The sequence below is a fragment of the Tasmannia lanceolata genome, unplaced genomic scaffold, assembly GCF_043159265.1.
Source record: "Tasmannia lanceolata isolate RefF3 unplaced genomic scaffold, GAP_Taslan_0.1 ptg000023l, whole genome shotgun sequence".
NCBI classification, from domain to species: Eukaryota; Viridiplantae; Streptophyta; class Magnoliopsida; order Canellales; family Winteraceae; genus Tasmannia; species Tasmannia lanceolata.
Genome location: NW_027518700.1, coordinates 17,758,201 through 17,784,720, shown reverse-complemented (window position 1 = coordinate 17,784,720; position 26,520 = coordinate 17,758,201). Strand labels below are relative to the sequence as shown.

General features: G+C 39.0%; 1 pseudogene; it reads right to left on the bottom strand.

Moving 5' to 3' along the window:
• The window catches only part of LOC143855892 (uncharacterized), a 30,104-nt pseudogene that overhangs the window by 220 nt on the left and 3,364 nt on the right, over positions 1–26,520 (bottom strand).

The following is a 26,520-nucleotide window of genomic DNA, read 5'->3' as shown; positions in this document are numbered from 1 at the left end:
AATTATTAAATTTCTATAAATCCACGAGCAAAAAGCACTTGTTCATAATCAAATAAATGTCCTTGGAATGAATTTAAATGTATACTATGGCAGCCCTATCGGCGATAATCCTCTTGTTACACCAAGGGTCCCCATGTGTTCAACTAATCACCTTGTTTTGATGATTAAGAAACTCAAATTAATTAAGTTTTAAGGAATAATGAGTTACCTTGGAGTGTTATTTTATAGACAGGTTATTCACAGGTCAATCCATGCTAGCAAACCACCATACTATGGCCCAAACTTGAGGATGAACCACTCAACTGTCAAAGCAGCTACAACACATTGGAAGCAAGTTTAAAATGTTATTCTTTAGAAGACCTTATAAGGAGAAGCTCTGTTTCTCTCTCTTGGTCCCGCCACTCTATCTCCGGCCCCACTATAGGTCAGGAGAGCTAGAGAAGTGAGTTTACACTCCAGCGGTGTTGGACATACGGAGAGAACTGAACCCATTTCTTTACTTTCTGTCATTTACATTCTGTATCACCGGCATTGAGGATAGTTGTGCGATTTAGGGACTAGTGTTCCAAGTCATATATTAAGCTCTCAATTTATAGGTATTTCATTATTGCTTTATGCATTACATTTTTCGGGCGACAGTAGTTATGAGATTCGGGGATCCAATAGCCCCGGGTCACATAGCAGAAATCCTTTTCCCCTTTGCCGCAAAAAAACCACTTTCCTTTCGCCTTACTCTCTTTCATTTTCTATTTAAAACCCTAACCTGGTAATAAGCTCAATCGTAACAAGTGTTTTTTAAAACCAATTTTGCTAAAGTTTTCCTATATCCGCCAAGTCAGGTCAAGAGACCAGGTTTACCCAGGCATGAGGGATGCCTAACAGCTTCCCCGAATATAACCATATACCTTACTCAAATTTCTGTCAAGACCATGCTTAAAACAAAGTTTATTATGGGTCATAGGCCCTAACCTAGGTGGTGACTCTGCAATTCGCTTTCCTGTGGAATTCGAATTCTTATCCCAAGTTCACAAGAAGGGCGAGCGCATTTCCACTCGTTGTTTCAAGTAGGGAAAATTGGGTACAATTCGCTTAATGGCCTAAAATGGGTTTAAAGCGAATTGTACTCGAGTTCAGATCTCATTTATACAGTCAGACCTGCGAATCTCGTAACCGAAGAGCTACATGGACACCACGCATCGATGCACAACCACATGGGGCGGCCCGAAAGGTTGGGGGAGGGGGGGGGGGGGGGGGGGGTCCTTGCGACCCATCCCGGACAACGGATCCACAATCACTTACCTCTACCCATCTTGTAAGAGCAAAAACAAGACCCCGTCCACGGACCAAATCATTCTGCAGGGACAAGATAATGTTTTAAGAAAATATTCAAAGATTATGAGGACCGAAAGACCTTGGTTGAAAACTAGATAATCTCCATGCCTGAATCGTGTGCCATACGCATTGCCACACATCTCGAGAAAATACGGCTTCTATTATCTCGACAAATCTGTTGATGGGAAAGAAGAACAAAATTTTGCCTCGAGAACAGTTCAAGAAGTAGCAAGGATTTAAATTTTGGTTTCGATTTTGGTTTTGGACATGGCCAAAACCGAATTTTCGGCCGAAATTCGTTAAAAAAACCAAATTACATTAATGTACAGAAATTTTGGCCAAAATTTTCAAAATTCAGGCTGAAAGTGAAAACCATGAGAAGTAGATCCATAACATAAATAATTCAGCTCATACGCTGCATATGCTGGCAAATGCAGCGTCGCTGCACCAACGAGGTCTCTCCTCTACTGCTTTGGTAAAGGAAGCCATTCATTTGATCTCCCAATAAACATAACAAAATTCTATCAATTTCATGATCTTTCTATGAAAATAAATATATTCGCAGCTTTGTGCCCATGCGAGAAAAATAATATTCATGCAAAACAAACTTTAGCTGAGATAGAAGGGCTTCCACAAAACTTACTTGTGGACTTCTTGATCACCTCTCCTTTTGGTCATCTGCCATGTTAAACCTCTGTTTGGTTCCAAACTAGGTTCGAAAATCTCCAACCCGCATTCTTCAAGCTTGTTTTAAGAACTAGAATTGAAGGAAAAATTAGTTACTACTTAAATAAAAAAATTAGTTTAATGTATCTAGAATTGAAGGAAAAATTAGTTTTTACTTAAATAAAAAAATATTCACTAAATAAACTAGACATTGTTTAATAAGGACAATGCCTTCTCTTCTACATTAAAATGCTCAACTCCTAGATTTTCATCCTAGATAAATATATACTCGTATTGTACCACAATGTCAAGGTGTAAAAATCTTTTAGCGTACCACCTTGCATCAAGATTGAGTAAGGTAATTAGGTCAACATCGTCAAGAATGTAACCATTCAAAAAATTAAAAATTAAAAACATCATCAAGCATGTTTTAAGAACAGTAAACAACAGAAAACCGTTATTTCGTCACCATTTCGTTTGTTTCATAGCACACACATGAATATCCAGCTTTGACCACTCAAGCTCATCCCATTCACTAGTCCGGTAATCATAGTGAAATAGTAGGATAGTGAAATTTTCTGAGAACTGTAAAAGCAGTCACACCATATTCATGCGAGTGCAGAATAAAAGGCAGTGATAAAATAGATTTCAATTTTCTTGCTAACCTTTTTAACAGCTGCGTCGATATTTTTTTTCTGATCAAATCCAATAGTGAATGTTACAAAATACTTCTGCTGAATGCCTAGGGCCTGCATATCTCAACCAACCACACACGTTTAAATGAATGAAAAACAACCCATACCCTAAGATCAAGAATTATCAAGACCAAAAGTATTTTATCACTGGTATGTAAACATTAAAAACTTAGAAACTCAGAATTTTTAATTAATCCAGATAAATGAAACTGTTAGAGAATGTCCAACACTAAAATAAGGATCTCAGTATCCGTGTGACATGTTCTGATATTAGGACAAATTCAGCTTGTTTTATGTTCTCTGATTCGCTGCTGAGAGCTTTTTGGGACTTGAAATAGCCTTTGGCAGCTGGTCAAAACATGTAAAACAAGGTGAGTTCATCCCAATATCAAAACATGGTTGCATAGATAAAGCTGAAGAGTTTTAGAGAATTTCTATTATTCTTGAATTTCTTGGATGCTTTACAATAATCTCAAGGTGTGCTTATATAGAGCACTTACATGATAAACATAGAATGGAATTAAGATAATTATAGAAGGAAATAATCCTAATCAAATCTACTCAATCAAATGTACTTTCCTAATCTCTCTTGCTTGCCTCTTCTAATCCACTTGGCTTTATCTAGTTGCTTCATTTAGCCAACTTACCCAATCTACCTCTAAGATGATCCAACGGTGAGATCTTAACCCAATCCAACCGTTGGATCTCACACACATATTCTAACATGCCCCCTCAAACGTATATGGATTGAAAATCGATATACGTTTGACAATAATAATAATAAAAAATCCCAATACAATAGAATTCCTCAATTTACAAATTTAATCAAAATCAACCGATTTGATGCACACTTCCAGAAGTCGATGACGAAGATCCTCTGATAAAGATTGATATTGCTGCCAATTATTATTGATGATGGTTGCCAAAGAAGATGCCGCTTGACATTTTGTCACGAAGAGGGCTTAAAAGCCATTAGATCATAGCCTCGATGGGGCTAGAGGATACTCAAGCCTTGGTGGGCGAGCAGATATGGGTCACTATGGACCGATGACGGAATGGGCAAGAAAGAGCCCCAATGGGCAAGACAACATGGGTCGGTTTTAGAATACCGATCCTCATGGGAATTCGAAACTACTCTCGGGCACGCACCTCAAACCGAGGCACCTCAGCCGAGTAGAGCACTATTTCAGGCACGCACCCCAAGGGTCCGAGGCATATACCTCAATGGACTAAAGCACCTCAACTGAAATAGTTTGGAGAATGAAGAATTAGAAGAAAAAAAGAGGTAAAAAAAAAGGAACGGTAAGCGGCTTAAGGAAACAATTATTGGCAAACATCAAAGTCATATGAAGAAATTGGACTATGCGTAGAAAGAGGGGTGTAAATATCAAAATGAATAAAAAAGGCAAGGTGTGCTATTATCAACAGAAGAGGTGGGCTTATTTCAAAGGATAAAACCAGGGATGTAGGTTTAGAATAGATGATCTAATCCAAAGGGAAAATGGAATAGAAAGCAGACGTAGAGATCTAGACAGGATCCTATTTTGATTAAAAACAGAGGAAGGCTGACTTGCAAGATAGTGGGTTAAATAAATGCAAGGGAAATAAGAGAAAAGATTAGGTGTGCATGCATCAAAATAGAAGGTTGCACTTTCAGCCTTTTCTTTCCTCATTAACCAATGGAGATGAAGAGGCCGAAAGTCCAATAGAAGTGGAAGAGCACAGAAAGAGATGGGTGCCAAATGCCCACAAGCTGTTTGTGAGTAGGTCAAAGAGAGATACTGAAACATGGGTTGGATTTGCAGCAGAGGGAATGGATGGTTACCGGGCGGATGGCTAGATCAGCCATCCGCCGGAGAACGGAAGCACTTGTTAAGGTCAAACCAGAATCGTAGGCTCTGATACCATGAAGAGTTTTAGAGAATTTCTATTATTCTTGAATTTCTTGGATGCTTTACAATAATCTCAAGGTGTGCTTATATAGAGCACTTACATGATAAACATAGAATGGAATTAAGATAATTATAGAAGGAAATAATCCTAATCAAATCTACCTAATCAAATCTACTTTCCTAATCTCTCTTGCTTGCCTCTTCTAATCCACTTGGCTAATTTATCTAGTTGCTTCATTTAGCCAACTTACCCAATCTACCTCTAAGATGATCCAACGGTGAGATCTTAACCCAATCCAACCGTTGGATCTCACACACATATTCTAACAAAAGCATGCTCTTTTTTTTCTCTGGTTAGTACTCATAGGTCATAACTCTGCTAATAATAATTTTTTACGTCATGTATGGGAAGGACTTCTTGACGTTCAAGGAAATCCTAACAACCTACCATTTTACAATTGAGTTACTAGTTTACAAAGTTTTATATGCTCAGGAGTCTTTAGCAAGTTAGTACAGATTGGGAGGAGTTCCTAACAGTCTACCCCTAGCAAGGTTGCATTTGCGTATTCCACAAACTATTTTTTTTTTTTTTTAAATTTTTGAATAAGGAAACAACATTGCAAATAAAACCAAGTACATGAGAACGAGTTGTCTCAGGAACAGAAAATAGTAAAAACAAACAACAAACTGATGAGATTGAGAATGCTCCTATCAACTCCTTGTTTAGCTAAACTGCTTCCGAATTGGATGATCTCCAATGATGACGTAGAAGTGGACTGAGTTGCTTACATAGATAAAAAATCACGAAAATTATGGGTGCTAACTTCCACGGACCTACCACCACCCCTTTGGCACATGCAATGAATACTTTTGAATGCCCTACAAAAATACATCAACCATCAAAACAGTCTCTAAAAAAGCGAAAACCGAGGAGTAATGCTCTAGCCCCCGCCTCATTAGAGTCCACTTTTCCACATGGGCCCGGAAAACATTTGAGAACATGACCCTTCCAATCCCTAAAGATACTCCCACCGCCTATGGGGCTAGGGTTTCCTTTAGAGCTGCCATCAATGTTGACATTATCTGATGAGGAGGCGGACACCATTGTAGAGAGGATTTTAGTTTTGGTTTTTTTTCCCTCCCAAATGATCACTTTCCAATTCTTGAAGACAATACTAGAAGGAAAATCACCAATTGACATCTTTTCATTTGTCCTTACAGCTGAGTCCCGCTTGATTTACGATATGATCTTTCCAAGATATTTACTTTTATTATTGAATATGTGAATGTTTTCTTCCTCCCAAATGAGCCACAAAACCATGAATGGAACAAGCTAACGGAATTGTTTTTCATTATCTCCAAATGGCCCCTTATGGCCTTATCCCATCTGAAAATAACCACCTTAAGGAGTTTTGGAAAGACCAAGCCATGTCATTGAACAAGAGAATTCCTTCCCACATTTGAAAAGAGATGTGCCAGTGGATGAATAGGTGCTAAATGGTACGTTTTGTCTTTAGGCAAAGGATGCATCTACTAACAATGTGAACATTCAATCTCATGAGATGATTGCAACAGTTAGTTTTCTTTTTTGGAGGGGCTCGAGATGATCACATTTTGAGCTAGCTGTAATAGGAATGATGGACGTCCAAGTGAATGGAGAATAAGGATTTGACTGATAAGATGCTTTTAGGGTCAAGGATCCAAATTTTACTTTCCGCCTCTTGATTAGATAAGTATATCTACTCAAGAAGCCCAAATAGCAAAATGAAGTTATCAATTTCACTTTGTCTAAGGTCTCGCCTAAGTCTAATGTCCCGAACAGTATTCTCATCCCTCCCCCTTTCTCTCTCTTATACACGTCTTTGATTCTCACCCTTCTATATGTGACTAAGATAAAGGTATGGATAAGCATGACACAAAGGAGACTAATGTACCCAAAGATCTTTCCAGAACCTAATACCCTCCCCTACCCCAACACTAGAAAATAGAACACCATGCTCCCGAACCTTTGCTTGACGGTAGGTCTCTACACTCCGAATCCTCCCCCCCCCCCGCCTCCGACAGATATTTTTTCCAAATGATTTTATGTCATAAGGCATCTTTTTCTTCTCCAAACCTCCATATCCATTTTCCTAATAATGCCTTGTTCCTCATCAGATGGTTATCAATTCCAAGTATTCTAGTTTTTGGCTTGCAAACAATTTTTCCAGCTCATGAGATGTTTAAGCCTTTTGTTCTCCTCTTTGCCCTTCCATAGAAAAACCCTTCAAAATTTCTCCACCTTTTTTTACTTTTGAAGATATTTGATATAGTGGCATATAATATATCATCAAGTTTGAGAGGGGCACATTTATAAGAGTGATTCTTCAACAAACTATCTAATAGTTTAGAGAATAGAGTTTCCTTAAAGATACTGTCGGCTGGGAGGAATTCCTTATAGTCAATCCCTAACAAGGATATTCATTCAGGTATTCCACAAGCAATGGATTCAAACAATAGATATAACCCAATGATAAGAAATTAGATGAACTACCAAACACATATTCTGAAAATAAATGATGTCAACAGTATGGGCCGTTTGGATATTGTGAAACTACCAATCACTCCAAAAGTTTAAGCTGATGGAGATGGCATTATTATTACTATTTTTTTTTTGAAAATGATCGCCAACTTTATTAAAGGAAGACAAAAAGACCGAGATGGTCAAATGCAATGGGCAAAGAAAAAAAAAGTACAACATAAGAAACACTCGAGGAAGAGCATCCTAGAGGATTAAGGAGACTCTACAAACTCCTTCTTGGGCAAGCCGGTCCGCCTCCTTGTTTGCCGAGCGTTGAACATGTCTTAACTCAAGAGACAAAGGGTGCCCCCAATCTGACATCTCATCAATTAATCTATTAAATTTCCAAGGTGGCTTTGAGGTCCCTTGAGCCAACGGATGACATTTGAAGAATCCCCTTCTATCACCGCATTGTTAAGATCATTCCTCACCAACAACTTCATTCCCTGATGAACTGCAGTCACCTCGGCTTCAGAAGCGTCCGCCACCCCTATACGGCCTTTTAATGGCCATAACACCTCCCCATGATCATTTTCCAAGACCCCCCCAAAACCGGCTGGGCTGGGGTTTCCAAAGGTGGAACCGTCAAAATTAAGCTTCAAGAATCCAATGGCAGGAGGAGACCATTCTTCCACGACTTTTTGTTTAGATTCCACGCTACAATAAACTTCGCTCCGCCTGTCCCATAAGTCATAAGCAGAAACAAATTTAAATCTCGGAAGGGCTTTCTCACCCACGTTATCGTCAATTCAATAACTTTGATGTACACTAAGTCAGAGCTCTTGGACAGTCCGTAAAAAACTCTAGCATTCCTCTCCTTCCAAAGAACCCATATGGTAGCAAGGAAGGAAACTTTCTAAAGAATTTTGCCTTTCGACTTCCAAGGATTTTCCGACCAAGCCACAAGAAGATCTAATAGTCTATTAGGAAACACTCAACAGATGGCGTTATTTAATCCCTTATACTTTAACACTCCCCCTCAAGTGTGACCCATCATTGTAGGGTTGGCCTACACGTGTCACATGTGGTTCCTCTTTTAGGTTTGGCCATTGCATGTGGATTTTTGCTATCAAGGAGGTTTGAATGGAGGATCTTTGGCTCTGTAACATGTGAAACTACCAATCACTCCAAAAGCTTAAGCTGATGGAGATGGCATTATTTAATCTTCAATACTTTAACAGATACATAGATTTTATAATCCATGATTGTAAAATCTTGGATTTTACAGGCTAAAACCTAGGTTTTTAACCTGAAACCTGGATTTTACCAAATTGAGTGGTCACAGAACTTATTTACTCATTCAAAATCCAGGTTCTATGATTTAAAATCTAGGTTTTAGCTTATAAAATCCAGGATTTTGTATTGGATTATAAAATCCATGTTCCCAAATGGCCCCTTCTAGGTTTTAGCTTATAACATCCAGGATTTTACAATATTGGATTATAAAATCCATGTATCTAAATCATCTACATGAATATTGATCAAACCCATGAAGGTGATTAACTTCAATGTCTAGAAATTAGGGTCAATTTGGAGCTATCCTAAGCAAACACCTCCAATGGCTTATCTAAGCGAACTCCATTCAGCTTCGGATCCAAGTCAAATGATCTTGCAGAATTAGTCTTTTGGGTCAAAATTTGAGAAAAAACTCTGCTGAAAGAAGCAAGATTTGTCTAATGAAAACATCCAAAAAAAATAAAAAAAATAGAAAAATTAGAGTAATAGACTTCTGAATGCCACCTTATCACCAAAATCAAGCTCTGTAAAATGGCTCTCACGCAATATAGTGTTCTAGTTACTTAGCTTGAGATTCCCAATGCTCCAGAAATAATTAGGGCCCAGAGAAATGTCATGTCAATAAAAAAATACCATGGATGGGTTTGTAATACAAATCCCTTCTATAACAATGGGGAAAGGAAACTTAACCCTTTATTTAGAGGTCAAAGGGTACAGAAAAAGAGGTTTCCCTTCAGTTAGAGGTCAAAAGGAAGGGGGGAGTTCAACATGAACTTCAATGAGCTACTAAATAATTAAAATTTGAACATAAATTCATTGAACTAAGATTCTTTGATACTTATGCAACAAAAGATGCCCTAAAACATAGTTGTTAAACTCTTACAAGTCGTACGAATCAACTCTCGAATCGAGTCGAATTGTTGAGCTTTCGAGTCGATTCACATGGGCGACTCACCTCTGTTGAAGACTCTTACGAGTCGTCTGGTGACTCTTACGAGTCGTTGCGAGTCCAGTCGAAAAACTAAGACTCTTACGAGTCGAGTCACTGGCCTGGGCTTTCTTGTTTTTTTGGTTGAAAACTTTGAAGTTGGAACTTAAAACTTAATTATTATTTTTTTGAATGGTAGCCAATTGCATTTAATGCGAAAAAAGACTTGGAGGTATATACAAATAAAGAGACAACAAAATAAAGACAAGAACAAGCCCCACTGCAAGGGTCAAGGAGGAACAGAGTCAAATAGCTCAACTCTCTCCCTAAAGACACCATCTCTAGCTAAATTGTCTGCAACCCCATTAGTCGACCACCTAACATAATGGAAAGAAATCGATGCATCCCCACCCTATTTTGGATCTCATCGAAGAAAGAGGCAAATCTCCAAGGGAAGGAATGAGAGCCACTAAGCCACCTTATCAAACTGAGCGGGTCTCCTTCTACCACTACCTTATTCAAATCTTCATTCTCAAGATACCTTATTCCTTGGTAGATAGTATGCACTTCAGCTTCATTAGCGTCTACTACTCCAATGGGACCCGTAAAAGCCCATTTCATAGCTCCAAATTCATCCCTCAAGACTCCCCCAAGTCTGGCAAGACCAGGTTTTCCCATGCGAGACCCGTCAAAGTTTAGCTTCAAAAAACCATGTGCGGGAGGTTCCCAATCTTGGACAATCTTGGGTTCTTGGCCTAAATAACAAAAATTCACCTTCCAACCATATCATAAATCATGGGCAGATTCAAATATAAAGCAAGGAAGGGTTTTCTCCCATGATTAAGTTCCAACCAGAACTTAATTATTTTTGTGCATGAAAGTTACAAGCATATTGCTATTTATATTTTTGGCATAGTGTTTTATCTAATTGCTATTGGGTTATATTTTTTACATGCTTTAACTTTTGATATATATAATTATATTTTTTCAACTAAATTTTTGTTCTTGTCAAAAACTCTTTTGAGTCACGAGTCGAGTCGAGTCACAAGTCATAATATTAAGAAATCGAGTTACGAGTTGACAACTATGCCTAAAAAGATTATCATATAATATTTAAGAAAACTTTAAAATTAGATGAGAATAATGATCCTTACTAAACCCATAGAGAGGACTTCACCAATATTATGTACGTTGGGCATTCCATATTAGCTAAAAGAAAAGACTATTATTCCTAAGAAATTCAAGACAAGTCAAATTTAGATTCCAAGATACTTCTGCACGATAACATACTTTGCCTACGCATTTTACAAACATTTACTGTTCGTTCGTTCGTTCGTGAGAGAGAGAGAGAGAGAGAGAGAGAGAGAGAGAGAGAGAGAGAGAGAGAGAGAACATTATTACTGAAATGGCAAACATAACTCATCATGAGAATGACAGACCACTTACAATTTGGAATGAGAAAGTATGCCCTATTTATTCGTTATTTCTTTCATATTAAGTTGTGTATTCCAGAATTGCAAAATCGAGTTTGTTAAGAATCCTTGTTTTCGTAAATAAAAAAATTATCTCTTAAAGATTACTACAATTTGGTTAAATGCTTGCATAATTTTCACAAATCAGTAGTTATGGATGCACATGGCAAGATTTCATGCTAGTTAGTATATTCAGTCACTGGAAGTGCACATAAAGGTGCGCATTGTCCATGCACATCAAAATTTAGAAGCACTAAAAGATACAGCAAATCCATCGTTATATCTGTATTAGAGTAGAAAACACACCTCACTGGGCTTACCCACAATCTGCAGAGATAGAAGTCTGATTCAGACATAATAATGCCTTGGGGTAGTCTCTCTACACTTCGCAGATTTGTTGGAACATATATCTGTATGGAAATCAAAATAGGAAGAGTTAATATCACCTACTTAAAACATCATTACTAAAGTAATGAGTGAAGAAAAGACCAAGCTACATCAAAATGACATAGTTTCAATATACAAACAGGAAGGAATCCTACTTAGCCATTGAAATAATATCACGACCTTATATGTATTCCAATCGGAGAAATAATAACCTTATGTGTGAGTGTAGGGACCAATCCCGTATTCATAATAAGTTAAATGAAACCCTAGAGTCCACCCATTACAGACCCTCGTTCCTCATGAATAAGCCCACAAACCTTATTGGGCAACGGGCCCATACATTATTAACCCATTACCATACCCCTTCCAACATGAACACACGTGGATAAGGTGTTCCCGGATCAAAACCTTATTCATCATTAACAGTATATGAGCTGATCTGGATTACTATTTCCAATAATCAAACAGTCTCTACAATTCAGTTTTACAAAAGGAAAACATGTTTTATGCCAGTCCATAAAAGTCTTACAAGCTCCATAACATAGCTGATAGAATTAAGGTTCTGTCTATAGATCATTCGCTAAACAATTGGTGGTCTAATAAGGCCCCGTTCATTTGAGATTGTAACAACCGATTTTGAGCCCCAAACTGATTATTGAACTCAAAATATAGGTTTGGGGCTCCCAATCGGTTGTCACAATCTCAAACGAATATGGCCTAAGAATTACCATCCTTTGAGTAGTGAAACTACAAGATTAAATGGGAACAGTTCTCCTATGAAATAGGGGTGAAACTTGGGTAGGGTTGGATTGGGTTGAGGCCAACCCTAACCCAACCGGAGATAGCATTCACTCAACCCTAAACCAACCCAACCGGAGCCTCAGGTTGAGGATGGTCAACCCTAACCCAGCCCAGCTCAAAATCTCTCAACACTAACACATCCCATCTATCCTGAAATCGGGTCGGGTTGAGTAGAGGTTGGTTCAGGTTCACCTTGGGCCAAACAAAAAAAATAAAACAACTCAAAGAAAATCAAGTTAAAATTAGAGGACGGAGGACGGGTTCGGATTGGATCGAATCATAATAAATTGCCCCCTAGAAGGGAGGCCTTGTCATTGAAAGTCAAATTGTCAAGCTCCAACCCAAGGGTCTGTGACAATGCTGCGCGCCCACACGTGAACCTCGTGGGCATTCAAGGCCAAAAACATCAGCATACACCTATTTAACATATATACGAAGTAGCTAAAAGGAAAAGATTAATTATTCCATAAACAACCAAAAGAATTATTAAATTTCTACAAATCCATGAGCAACAAGCACTTGTTCATAATCAAATAACAAATAAAATAAATATCCTTGGAATGAATTTAAATGTATACTATGGCAGCCTTATCGATGATAATCCTCTTGTTGCACCATGGGTTTAACTAATCACCTTGTTTTAATGATTAACAAACTCAAATTAATTACGTTTTAAGGAATAATGACTTACCTTGGAGTGTTGTGCTATAGACAAGTTATTCAATGGCCAATCCATGCTAACAAACCACCATACTATGGTCAAAACTTGACGATGAACCATTCAACTGTCAAAGCAGCTACAACACATTGGAAACTAGTTTGAAATTTTGTTCTTTAGAAGACCTTACAAGGAGAAGCTCCATTTCAACCATCCCAAGCAAACCAAGCATCAAGAGGAACAAATTTGAATATCAAGTCAAAGAGAAGCCCAAGAGAATGAATTTGAAGTTTAGTTTGTATGTCCTCTCGAGGACTTGTTATTGATCAAGGCAGACTAAAAAATACCATATAAAGTTATGAAAAAATGTTTCAAAACCAAAGAAATCAAATTGGTTTTTGAAATGAAGAATCAGTTTTCTTTGCAACCCGATCGACTGGCCTTGGAAACAGAAGAAAAACGAACCAGCCGAAGAAAAACAAAGTGAAATAGAACTAGGATCCTGGTCGACCAAACGTCTAATGGACCCCATCTCAGATTGGCCTAGTAAGTGTTCTATTTTTTAAATAAATGACCAGTACGCATTCGGCAGTTAACTTCCCTCCTTAGTTGACCGGGTCTGGCTGAAAAAATATAGTCGTTGGGGCATAACAGCTAGTTTCCAAATTGACCTAGTTTCTACGAAAATGCCCTTCAACGGCTAGTTTTGGGTTAAACCTAATCTATATGTGTTTGAACTTGTATTTAAACTTGATGAAAAGGTTTTCCAACCCACCTAAGGCCTCTACAAATAGTCGCAACCCACTTTTATCTTGCACACCTCTCTCCATCTCTTGTGCCTTGATCGTGATTTAATCTTTTAGAGATTGGATTAATGTTAGCCTAAGGGTCACCGAGGGTTCAACTATTGCTTGTTTTGATGATTACCAAACACAAATTGATCAAGTTTTAAGGACTAATAAGTTGCCTTGAGTGTTTTGCTATAGACTTGTTATTCACAAGTTGATTCATGATACCACAATCACAATACATGGTCAAAGGTTGAGGATGAACTGACCAGAAGACAAAGGTGCAGAAACATACCTGGATCCATCGTCCCTTGAAGGTTCAATCAACGTGGAGCTCAATCACAAGAATCCCAAGCAAGTCACTACACAAAAGAAGATCATTGGAGGCCAAAAACCAAGAGAAAATAAAGAGCTCATAGTATGTACATCCTGTTAGAAGGGTTTTCACCCCAGGCAAAATCGCTATGCACGGCGCAAGTAGAAATCGCATAGAATAAAAATTTTCCATCAACTTTGCCAGTTAACCAGGATCCTTGGGTCTAGATGATCTAAGGATGATTCATAGAGTAAAAAAATACACATTATGGCCCCAATGAAATCATTTGCCTGATCTACTCCAAGGGACAACACAGTGCCCCAATAACACTCCCTCTGAGTCTTGTTCAGGGATAGACTCCCTCAGAGAACTCCTCAAAATAATAACGAAGAAACTCTCAAAGAAAAATACAAAATATAAGAACTCACCACACCAGTGTGAGAGTAGCCTGATAAGTGGTGCCGAGTGCAGAAGAGAAGCGTACCATGGTACCAAGGCATGGCACTCACATCCTCAATGCGCAGACCAGTACAGTCCTGAATTACCTCTCAGCTTCCTCTCACGTGTCATTGATCCATCACTAGAACCAGATAGATCAGCAATCGGCAAATGCAAGAGAGCCAGGATCGAGAAAAAACGTAGAACTATAGCCTCCCCCCTCCTGCTATTTTGGGGAGACCCTGAGATTTTGGATCCCCTCCCAAAAAAATCGAAGGATGCCCCGATTTTCACTAATTTTCATTCTTTTATGCTACTTTGTGCATTCTTGTTAGTTACCACTCAGGTTTCAGACCATATCGGGCAAAATCGGTCAATTCTCCACTCTCGAGTCTCGACCAAAACTTCCCAAAACTCGAAATGGTTGATTAAAAGTATTGGTTAAACTTTCATTTCGCTTTCAATTCTCCACCAATCATCCAATTCATTTTGCAAATGATCAATCCAAGCATCATCAAGGCCTACCAAAGGAATTTCCTTGGGATGGTCAGTTCAAATCTCCAATATCAAATCTGTTTACTCCCAGGAGCCTCCACGGTCAACCCACAAAGCTCCTAAACCTCAACCCAATTCCTCAATTGCCCTCGGACATTTCTATGCCCTTAGGCACCTTCATACCTAGCGGACCTAAAGCATTTATCAATCACCCTCGGGCATTTCTATGCCCAGAGGCGTCTTCATCTTCATTGGATCCTAAACATCTACCAATCGCCCCACGGGATGTTCTACCAACCAATCCTCTGGATTCGGCCGTTCTTAGCCGAGTAACCTCGATCAATTCAATCAATCCAATGCATCGGATGATCCCGAGCAAACCTCAATCAAATCAATCCTTTTTCAGCAAATTGGTCGTTCAGGCCAAGCTCCAAATGATCACTCAAAATATTCTTTCAACTCAAATCCGAATCTAGTATTGGGTGCCAAAACACATCATTTCCAATTCAAACCTTGTATTGGATGCCTGGTATCGTATGACAACAACGCATCCTTTCCGATTCAAACATGGTATCAGATGCCAACAATGCATCCTTTGCAATACAAATCTGGTATTCGGTGCCAACAACGCATCCTTTCTGATTCAAATGTAGTATCAGATGCCAACAATGCATCCTTTCCAATCCAAATCTAGTATCAGATGCCAACAATGCATCCTCCCCAATTCCAACTCTGCTTCGAACTCTGTATCGGATGCCAACAATGCATCCTTTCCATTTTGAAATCTGTATCGGATGCCAACAACGCATCCTTTCCAATCCAAATCTTCTATTGAATGCCAACAACACATCCTTTCCAATCAAAATCTTGTATTGGATGCAAACAAGAGATCCTTTTCAATCAAAATCTTGTATTGGATGCTAACAAAGCATCCTTTCCAAATCAAATCTTGTATTGGATGCTAACAAAGCATCCTTTCCAAAATCAAATCTTGCACTGGATGTCAGAAAGGGATCCCCCAAGATATCAATTCAATCTACGGATCGAGTGCTCAAATAGGAAACACTGTCACAACCCAAATTATCTTCAGCCAATAGCTTGACCCCCTCAATTGCCCCTCTCTGAAGTTAATGCGGCGAGACTTCCCTCAAGGACCTGCCTATCAGTGTATGTTTTCAACAACTCAAAACTGAAGCGAGAGATTTCCACTCGACGACCTGACCTCTTGGTGAAGGCCCGTGCACCTAGGAATCCAATAAAGGCTTGTGCACCTATCATTAGTTCTCATTGACAGAATGTTCTCGTCTCTCTGGCTTTGATATTCGCATGCCAACCACCCTCTACCAAAGTGGGGCATCTGTAGACACCTCATTTTGTCAAGACCAGACTAATGATAGGTTGTCGCGATGATGACTCCTATGATGAGTCCCATAGCTTCTCTGGTCTCTCTCTCGATTTTTCTCTCGATGTCTCTCTAGGTTTACAAAACTACGATAAAACCAGTAGCCCCCGCAACCAATCCCACATTACCCCGCTGAATTCTCCGAAACCTTTCGACCGAGTCTTGAGTTGGTCAAACTGAGATCCTGGAGATCAAATCCCTTAGGCCATTAGCACACGGCACCCCGCCTCTTACGACAACCCCAGATCCCGAAGATCAAACTCCCAAAGTTGGAAAAGGTCCACTGAAAACCACTTTTGGCTATCAGAAACCAGTTTTTGGAAACCGAAAACCACATTTGGGAATTGGGAACCACAATCGGTAACCCATTACCACTTCTAGAACCCAAAACCCATTCCCGGGAATTCAAAACCCTGAACTGGAGACTCGGAACCCAAAATTGGAACAAAAAACCCCAACCTGCATTTTTGGGGACCTCCCAAAATCGCAGGGTGAGATTTTGGGAGCCCAAAATCACAGCCTGTGATTTTGGCTCCCAAAGTCTATACAAGGGGACCACCCCCTCCTCTATTTCTCAAGTTCTCTCCCTCTCTCCCACTATTTGGTTATTACACCCCACTTTTGCTCTATTTCATGTCCTTTACCCTTTCACTTAGTTTTTCTAGGTTTTAAGTTGTGAAACCCTAGAGAGATAGAGAGAGAAATCCTTGAGAGAAAAACTAGAGAAACTAGTCAAGGTTATGCCAAAATCGGGAATGATCACACTTTGACTACCCGATCTCTTTCAAAATCTCTTCCAAAGCCACGGGACGTTGGCACTCTGCCGAATTTCTGAGGAATTGGAGTGACACCCAATCACAAATCGGGAGGCACTAGGTTAGATTTAATGTTTTCCTTACAGTTGTCCGTACTTCAAATACAAAATTGGAAGCGGGTTGCTACGGGGTTTGGAGATCCTTTTGACCCCAAACCCTATAGCCTAAATCCCCTCCTTTTTTCATAAAAAAAGTTCTTCTCTCTCTGCTGGTCCCGCCACTCTATCTCAAGCCCCACTATACGTCAGGAGAGGTAGAGAAGTGAGTTTACACTCCAGTGGTGTTGGACAAACGAAGAGAACTGAACCCATTTCTTTACTTTCTATCATTTAAATTCCGTCATTTACATTCCGTATCACCTAGATTGAATATAGTTATAAGATTTAGGGACTCGTGGTCCCAGGTCATATATAAGCTCTCAATTTATAAGTATTTCATTACTGCTCTCTTTCTTGCTTTCTACATTATATTTTTCGGGCGACGATAGTTATGAGATTCGGGGATCCAATAGCCCCGGGTCACATAGCAGAAATCCTCTTCCCCTTTGTAGCAAAAAACCACTTTCCTTTCTCTTTACTCTCTTTAATTTTCTGTTTAAAACCCTAACCTGATAATAAGCTCGATCGTAACAAGTGTTTTTAAAACCAATTTTGCTAAAGTTTTCCTATATTTGCCAAGTCAAGTCAAGAGACAGGGTTTACGCAGGCATGAGGGGTGCCTAACACCTTCCCCAATGTTGGGGTTCCATGCAAAAGCAAACAGTCCCACTTCAGATAAGTGAAATGGATGGGGATGGGTTACAAAGGAATGGGCACCCCCCCTCTAACGCTAGCTTTTAGGGGCTCTAACGGCTAGCTTTTAGGGGAGTTCTACCCGATTAAATTTCCTAACAAATGGTATCAGAGCTCAAGGCATGGTAACTCCAGTTTGCCTCCGAGGGCGGGAATGTCCCTCGGGGAAGATCTTGGAAACCCCGGTGTACTATCTTGTGGTTCTCATGTTTCCGCTGTGTGGAGGGGCGAGATTGTCCACATTGCTTCCGTGTGGAGGGGGAGATTGTTGGGGTTCCCGCAAAAGCAAATAGTCCCACATCGGATAAGTGAAATGGATGGGGATGGGTTATAAGGGAATGGGCACCCTCCCTCTAACGGCTAGCTTTTAGGCGTGGGTTCTACCCAGTTAAATTCCCTACATCGGAATACAACCACATCCCTTACTCAGATTTCTATCAAAACCATGCTTAAAACAGAGTTAATTATTGGTCCTATGCCATAACCTAGGTGGCGACTCTGAAATTTGCTTTCCTGTGGAATTCGAATTCTTATCCCAACTTCACACAAAGGGCGAGCACATTTCCACTCGTCGTTTCGAGTAGGGGAAAATGGGTTAAATTCGTTTCTCGGCCCAAAACGGGTTGAAAGCGAACTATACTCGAGTCTAGATCTCATTTATACACACATACCCGCGAATCTCGCAAACGAAGAGCGACACGGACACCGCGCACCAACGCACGACCACGTGGGGCGGCCCGAAGGGGGGGGTTCCTCGCGACCCCTCGTGGACCACTGATCCAGAATCACTTACCTCTACACATCTTCTAAGAGCAAAATCAAGACCCCGTCCATGGACTAAATCATTCTACAGTGACAAGATATTGTTTTCAGAAAACATTCAAAGATTACATGGACCGAAAGACCTTGGTTGAAAATTAGATAATCTCCATGCCTAAATCATGTGCCATACGCATCGCCACGCATCTCGAGAAAATACGGTTGCCATTATCTCGACAAATCTGTAGATGGTAAAGAACAATGAAATTTTGCCACGAGAATAGTTCAAGAAGTAGCAAGGATTTAAATTTCAGTTTCAGTTTTGGACATAGCCGAAACCCAAATTTCGGCTGAAATTTGGTAAAAAGAAAAGTGAATTCCATTAATGTACCAAACTTTCAGCCAAAATTACCAAAATTTCTAAAATTTTGGCCAAAATTCAAAACCAAGAGAAGTAGATCCATAACATAAATAACTCAGCTCATACGCAGCACGAGGTGGCAAATGCAGGTCCCTGCACCAACCAGGTCTCTCCTCTGTTGCTCTAGTAAAGCAAGTCATTCATATGATCTCACAATAAACATAACAAAATTCTATCCATTACAAGATCTTTCTATAAACAGAAATATATTCGCAGCTTTGTGCCCATGTGAGAAAAATAATATTCATGCAAAACAAATTTTAGCTGAAATAGAACAGCTTCCACAAAACTTACTTGTGGACTTCATGGTCACCTCTCCTTTTCGTCATGTGCCATGTTAAACGTCTGTTTGGTTCCAAACCAGACTCTGAAAATCTCCAACCCCCATTCTTCACCAGTTTAATGTATCTAATTGAAGGAAAAATTAGTTTATACTTCAATAAAAAAAATTCACTAAATAAACTAGACATTGTTTAATAAGGACAATGCCTTCTCTTCTACATTAAAATGCTCAACTCCTAGATTTTCATCCCAGATAAATATTTACTCGTATTGTGCTACAATGTCAGGGTGTAAAAATCTTTTAGCGTACCACATTGCTAAAAAGATTAAGGTAATTAGCTCAACATCTTCAAGAATGCAACCATTAAAAAAAAAAAACGTCGTCAAGCATTATTTCCTGACCATTTCGTTTGTTTCATAGCGCTCACATGAATAGACAGCTTTGACCACTCAAACTCATCCCATTCACTAGTTCGGCAATCATAATGAAATAGTAGGATAGTGTAAGCCCAATGGTTTCCACCTTGGCATTCCCATCTTATTTTGATGATTCCAATACACAAGTGATTTATGATCACTAATGTGTTTGATTGTCTAAGTTGTAGATCACATTGGTGCTAAGACAACATTGTTTGGATTGAGGCCAAGAAGATCTCATTGGACCACATCATGAAGGCCAAAGACATCGAAGTCCAAGACAAATGAAGACTTGAAGAATCCATTGAAGATCAAAGTCATATTTGAATGTATAAGATCCAATCTTAGTTTTAGATTTTAAGAGGCATAATTAAGTTAATCTCACACACCCTAAATGTATAAAAGATTGTCCTTGTGGTGTTCCAACAATGTGGAACCCTCATAACAATCCTAACTTGGTATAAAGTTGGAAGCCCAAAAACAAGAAGTGAAAATCTGCTTGACATAGGCTTCTCGGAACTCCGAGAGAATTCTCGGAGCTCCGAGCTCGGAACTCCGACAAATGGTCCAGTGACATTTTTCTCACTTCTGTTTTTATTCCCGGAACTCCGAGATTTTTTCTCGGAACTCCGAGAATTTCTTGGAACTCCGAGAAATATTCTCGGAACTCCGAGAACACTATAACGGTCGGATTTTTAGCCGTTGGAAATTTTCCAGGAATTACCACAATGCCACTGAACGGTCATATTTTGGTTTTCCTATATATATATGGGCATTCTAAACTTCAAGACCATCAATCCTAACACTCTAAAACTTCATTTGAACATCCAAAGAGTGAATCAAACTTGATTATGCCTCTCATCCTCTAAAGATTAGGATTTGGATCATAGGCTCAATTTGTACATCTTCTACAATTCTTGTAAACCCTTGTGAGAGATTTTTTTGTTCTTTCTTTCTTACTCAAAGAACTTGTATTGGGCGAGTGTTCGGAGAAGCGTAGCCCACTCTCCGTGGTGAAGATTGCCACCAAGGTTAAAGGTAATCGGAATTGTAATCGGCACCGATCTTCGCCGAAGTTAAGAAGATCACATAGTGAAGTCATCAACGGGTTTGGTTGGTGGCGTGGAGTAGGCCTCACGTTTTGAGGACCGAACCACTTTAAATCTCGGGTGCACTCTCTCGTGAACTCTAGCTCTTTATTTTGCATTGCACCTCTAGATTTAACTTGTGTGCTTGAATTTCATTGTTGATCTCTTAATTTCCATTTTGGATTTGAGTTTTTAAAAGGTTTAAAACGCTAGAAACCTAATTAATTTTCACTCCTCATAGTTGCCGTACTCGGGACCACCCTTGGAATTTCACTTGGTACCAGAGCCTTGGCTCTTAAAAGATTTTCATTTCTTAAAATCTTTGGTAAATTTTCTTTAAATAATTCAACAAGGGAAAGATCATAAGATCTTTGGCAACTTTCTAATTGTGAAATGGCGGATAGAAATGGAACCGGACTTCCGGAGGGCCATTCCACAACTAGACCTCCCTTCTTTAATGGGTCCAACTATGGACATTGGAAGACAAGGATGCGCATCTATCTACTTTCGATAGATGTGGAACTTTGGCATATTGTTGAAAATGGATACATTTTGCCTTCCACACCATTTGAAGAATGGAATACGGTAGAAAAAGGCATGCAAATTTAAATTACAAAGCTATAAATTCCTTGTTTTGCGCCTTATCTACGGAGGAGTTTAATCGAGTTGCTCTTTTTTATTCCGCCAAGATTATTTGGGATACACTTGCGGTTACCCATGAGGGAACATCACAAGTTAAAGATTCCAAAATAAACTTGTTAAAGAGCAAATATGAAATGTTTAGAATGGATCAACATGAAAGTATTTCCGAAATGTATACTCGATTTTCTAAAATTTCTAATGAATTAGCAAATCTTGGTAAATCTTATCCTACTGATGAGCTTGTAAGTAAATTGCTTAGGTCACTTCCTCCTTATTGGGACCCAAAAGTCACAGCCATCCAAGAATCAAAGAATCTCAAGACACTAACCATGGAGGAGCTTGTAGGATCTCTTATCACTCATGAGATGCTCCTCCCTAGCCGACAAGAGGAGAAGAAGCCAAAAGAGAAAGAAAAAAAGGGTAGATCCTTAGCACTCAAGGTGAAAGCGGACTCATCATCCTCAAGCGAGGCGGATAGTGATGAAGAAGAAGCTTTAAGGAAATTTAAAAGCTTATGGAGAAAAAAGCATAAAAAGGATAAAAATAAGAAGAAAGAAGAAAGTGAAGTTGAGGGACCTTTAAGATGCTACAATTGCAAGAAGATTGGACACAAAAGACCGGATTGTCCACTTCTCAAATCGTCTTCCTCAAAGTACAAGGGAAAGAAGGATTGGAAGAAGCACAAGGCTCTTGCCGCCGGTTGGGATGCTTTGAGCACCTCGGGACAAAGCTCAAGTGAAGAGGAAGAAAAGAAGGATGATCTTTGCCTCATGGCACTCTCCCATGAAGTTGAGGTATATTCTAACCCCTCTTGTCATTCATCTAGTAGTGATAGTGAAAAAATATCATATGATGAATTGTGCTCAACCTTGCACTCTCAAATTTCTAAAAATAAAGTTCAAAAGAAATCCATTTCAAAATTAGAAAATGAACTTAATTTTTTGAAAAATGAATCTTCTTCCAAATCTCAAGCACAACTTGAAAATTTAAAACTTGAGATTGAAACCCTTAAGGGTTGTTTGGATGAGAAAACTTGCCAATTAACACAACTTCAAAATGTGGCAAGCTCTTCCAAATCTTATGAAGATGAATTTAATGATTTTCTAAATCAAATAACCCATCTTCATAATGAAAATGAAAGGTTAAGATTATGTCTCTATGGATTCTTAAATGGTGACAAAATTATTGACATAATCTTAAAGAAGACTAGTCAAAGACTAAACATGCATGTTATGATAGGACTATCATATCTAACCCTCATGTTAGATGCCATTATTGTGGAATAAATGGTCATTGCCAATTCCAATGTGCATCTAAGATTAGGGATAGCGGTGAATCCAAGAAAGCTTGGGTTCCCAAAATGCCCATATGATTTTCATCATATGTGCTTAGATTAGGGGCTTGCTCTAAAATTGAATATCTTTCTATGGATAATTAAAATATCCCCTCTTATGTTGAATAAAAATTCTAAATAGGGGGAGTTCTAGGTTTGTCTTTTTCCTTGTAAAAGGGGGGGCCTTAAATTGAATATTTCATCCCTTTGTTTCTCTTCTACCCCAATCTTTTTGATTGATGCCAAAGGGGGAGAGAATTCTAGTGTAAGGAAAATATGTATGCTTTTATTGGGAAATCTCTTGTGCTTGTCATCATAAAAAAGGGGGAGATTGTAAGCCCAATGGTTTCCACCTTGGCATTCCCATCTTATTTTGATGATTCCAATACACAAGTGATTTATGATCACTAATGTGTTTGATTGTCTAAGTTGTAGATCACATTGGTGCTAAGACAACATTGCTTGGATTGAGGCCAAGAAGAGCTCATTGGACCACATCATGAAGGCTAAAGACATCGAAGTCCAAAACAAATGAAGACTTGAAGAATCCATTGAAGATCAAAGTCATATTTGAATGTATAAGATCCAATCTTAGTTTTAGATTTTAAGAGGCATAATCAAGTTAATCTCACACACCCTAAATGTATAAAAGATTGTCCTTGTGGTGTTCCAACAATGTGGAACCCTCATAACAATCCTAACTTGGTGTAAAGTTGGAAGCCAAAAAACAAGAAGTGAAAATCTGCTTGACATAGGCTTCTCGGAACTCTGAGAGAATTCTCGGAGCTCCGAGCTCGGAACTCCGAGAGATTCCTCGGAGCTCCGAGAAATGGTCCAGTAACGTTTTTCTCACTTCTGTTTGTATTCCCGGAACTCCGAGATTTTTTCTCGGAACTCCGAGAACACTACTCCGAGAACACTATAACGGTCGGATTTTTAGCCGTTGGGAATTTTCCAGGAATTACCACAATGCCACTGAACGGTCATATTTTGGTTTTCCTATATATATGGGCATTCTAAACTTCAAGACCATCAATCCTAACACTCTAAAACTTCATTTGAACATCCAAAGAGTGAATCAAACTTGATTATACCTCTCATCCTCTAAAGATTAGGATTTGGATCATAGGCTCAATTTGTACATCTTCTACAATTCTTGTAAACGCTTGTGAGGGATTTTTTTGTTCTTTCTTTCTTACTCAAAGAACTTGTATTGGGCGAGTGTTCGGAGAAGCGTAGCCCACTCTCCGTGGTGAAGATTGCCACCAAGGTTAAAGGTAATCGGAATTATAATCGGCACCGATCTTCGCCGAAGTTAAGAAGATCACATAGTGAAGCCATCAACGGGTTTGGTTAGTGGAGTGGAGTAGGCCTCGCATTTTGAGGACCCAACCACTTTAAATCTCGGGTGCACTCTCTCTTGAACTCTAGCTCTTTATTTTGCATTGCACCTCTAGATTTAACTTGTGTGCTTGAATTTCATTGTTGATCTCTTAATTTCCATTTTGGGTTTGAGTTTTTAAAAGGATTAAAACTTGCTAGAAACCTAATTAATTTTCACTCCTCATAGTTGCCGTACTCGGGACCACCCTTGGAATTTCACTAGTGAAATTTTCTGAGAATTGTAAGAGCAGTCACACCATAGTCATGTGATTGCAAAATAAAAGGCAGTGATGAAATAGATTCCAATTTTCCTGATAACCTTTTTGACGGCTGCGTCGATATTTTTTTTTTCGATCAAATCCAACAGTGAATGTTACAAGATACTTCTACTGAATGCCTAGGTCCTGCATATCTCAATCAACCACACACGTTTAAATGAATGAAGAAAATAACCATACCCTAAGGTCAAGAATTATCAAGACCAAAAGTATTTCATCACTGGTATATTAACATAAAAAAATTGGAAACTCAGAATTTTTAATTAATCCAGATAAATAGAACTGTTAGAGAATGTCCAACACTAAAATAAGGCTCTCAGTATCCGAGCGACCATGTTTTGATATTGGGACAAACTCAGCTTGTTTTATGTTCTTTGATTGGCTGCTGAGAGCTTTTTGGGACTTGAAATAGCCTTTGACAGCAGGTTAAAATATGTAAAACAATGTGAGTTTATCCCACAATCAAAACATGGTCGCACAGATAAAACATGCTCATTTTTTTTCTCTGGTTAGTACACATAGGTCATAACTCTGCAAATAATAATTTTTTACATCATGTATGGGAAGGACTTCTTGATGTTCATGGAAAGCCTAACAACCTACCATTTTACAATTGAGTTACTAGTTTTCAAAGTTTTATATGTTCAGGAGTCTTCAGCAAGTTTGTATAGATTGGGAGGAGTTCCTAACAGTCTACCCCTAGCAAGGTTACATTTGCGTATTCCACAAACTATCTAGTTTTTTTTTTTTTTTTTTGAATAAGGAAACTACATGCAAATAAAACCAAGTATATGAGAACGAGTTGTCCAGAGAACAGAAAACAGTAAAAAAAAACCAACAAACCGATGAGAATGAGAACGCTCCTGTCAACTCCTTGTTTAGGTAAACTGCCACATGGGCCAGGAAAACATTTAAGAACATGAACCTTCCAATCCCTAAAGATACTCCCACCGCCTGCGGGACCAGGATTTCCATTAGAGCTGCCACCAATGTTGACATTATCTGATGAGGCAGCGGACACCATTGTATACATGATTTTAGTTTTGCTTTTTTTTTTCCTCCCAAATGACCACTTTCCAATTCTTGAAGACAATACTAGAAGGAAAATCACCAATTGACATCTTTTCATTTGTCCTTACAACTGAGTCATGCTTGATTTCCGATATGATCTTTCCAAGAGATTTACTTTTATTATTGAATATGTGATTGTTTTCTTCCACCCAAATGAGCCACAAAATCCCATCCTAAAATAACCACCTTAAGGAGTTTTGGAAAGACCAAGCCATATCATTGAACAAGAGAATTCCTTCCCATATTTGAAAATAGATGGGGCAGTGGATGAATAGGTGCTAAATGGTCTATTCTGTCTTTAGGCAAAGGTTGCATCTACTAACGATGTGAACATTCAATCTCATGAGATGATCGCAAGAGTTAGTTTTTCTTTTTTTGAGGGGCTCGAGATGATCACATTTTGAGCTAGCTGTAATAGGAATGATGGACATCCAAGTGGATGGAGAATAAGGATTTGACTAATAAGATGCTTTTAGGGTCAAGGATCCAAATTCTACTATGCACTTCTTCATTAGATAAGTATATCTACCCAAGAAGCCCAAATAGCAAAATGAAGTTATCAATTTCACTTTGTCTAAGGTCTCGCCTAAATCTAATGTCCCAAATAGTATTCCCATCCCTCCCCCTCCCCCCTTCTCTCTCCTATACACGTCTTTGATTCCCACCCCTCTATATGTGACTAAAAGATAAAGGTACGGATAAGCATGACAGAAAGGAGACTAACCTATCCAATGATCTTCCCAGAACCTAATACCCCCGCGCCCCACCCCCGACACTTAAAAATAGAACACCATGCTCCCGAACCTTTGCTCGACAGTGGGTCTCTCTACACTTCGAATCCCCCCCCCCCCCAATCCTACATATATTTTTTCCAAATGATTTTGTGTCATAAGGCATCTTTTTCTTCTCCAAACCTCCATATCGATTTTCCCAATAATGCTTTGTTCCTCGTCTGGAGGTTATCAATTCCAAGTACTCCTCTAGTTTTTGGCTTGCAAACCATTTTTCCAGCTCATGAGATGTTTAGGCCTTTTGTTCTCCTCTTTGCCCTTCCATAGAAAAACCCTTTGAAATTTCTCCACCTTCTTTTTTTACCTTTGAAGATATTTGATATAGTGATATATAATATATCATCAAGTTTGATAGGGGCACATTTATAAGAGTGATTCTTCAA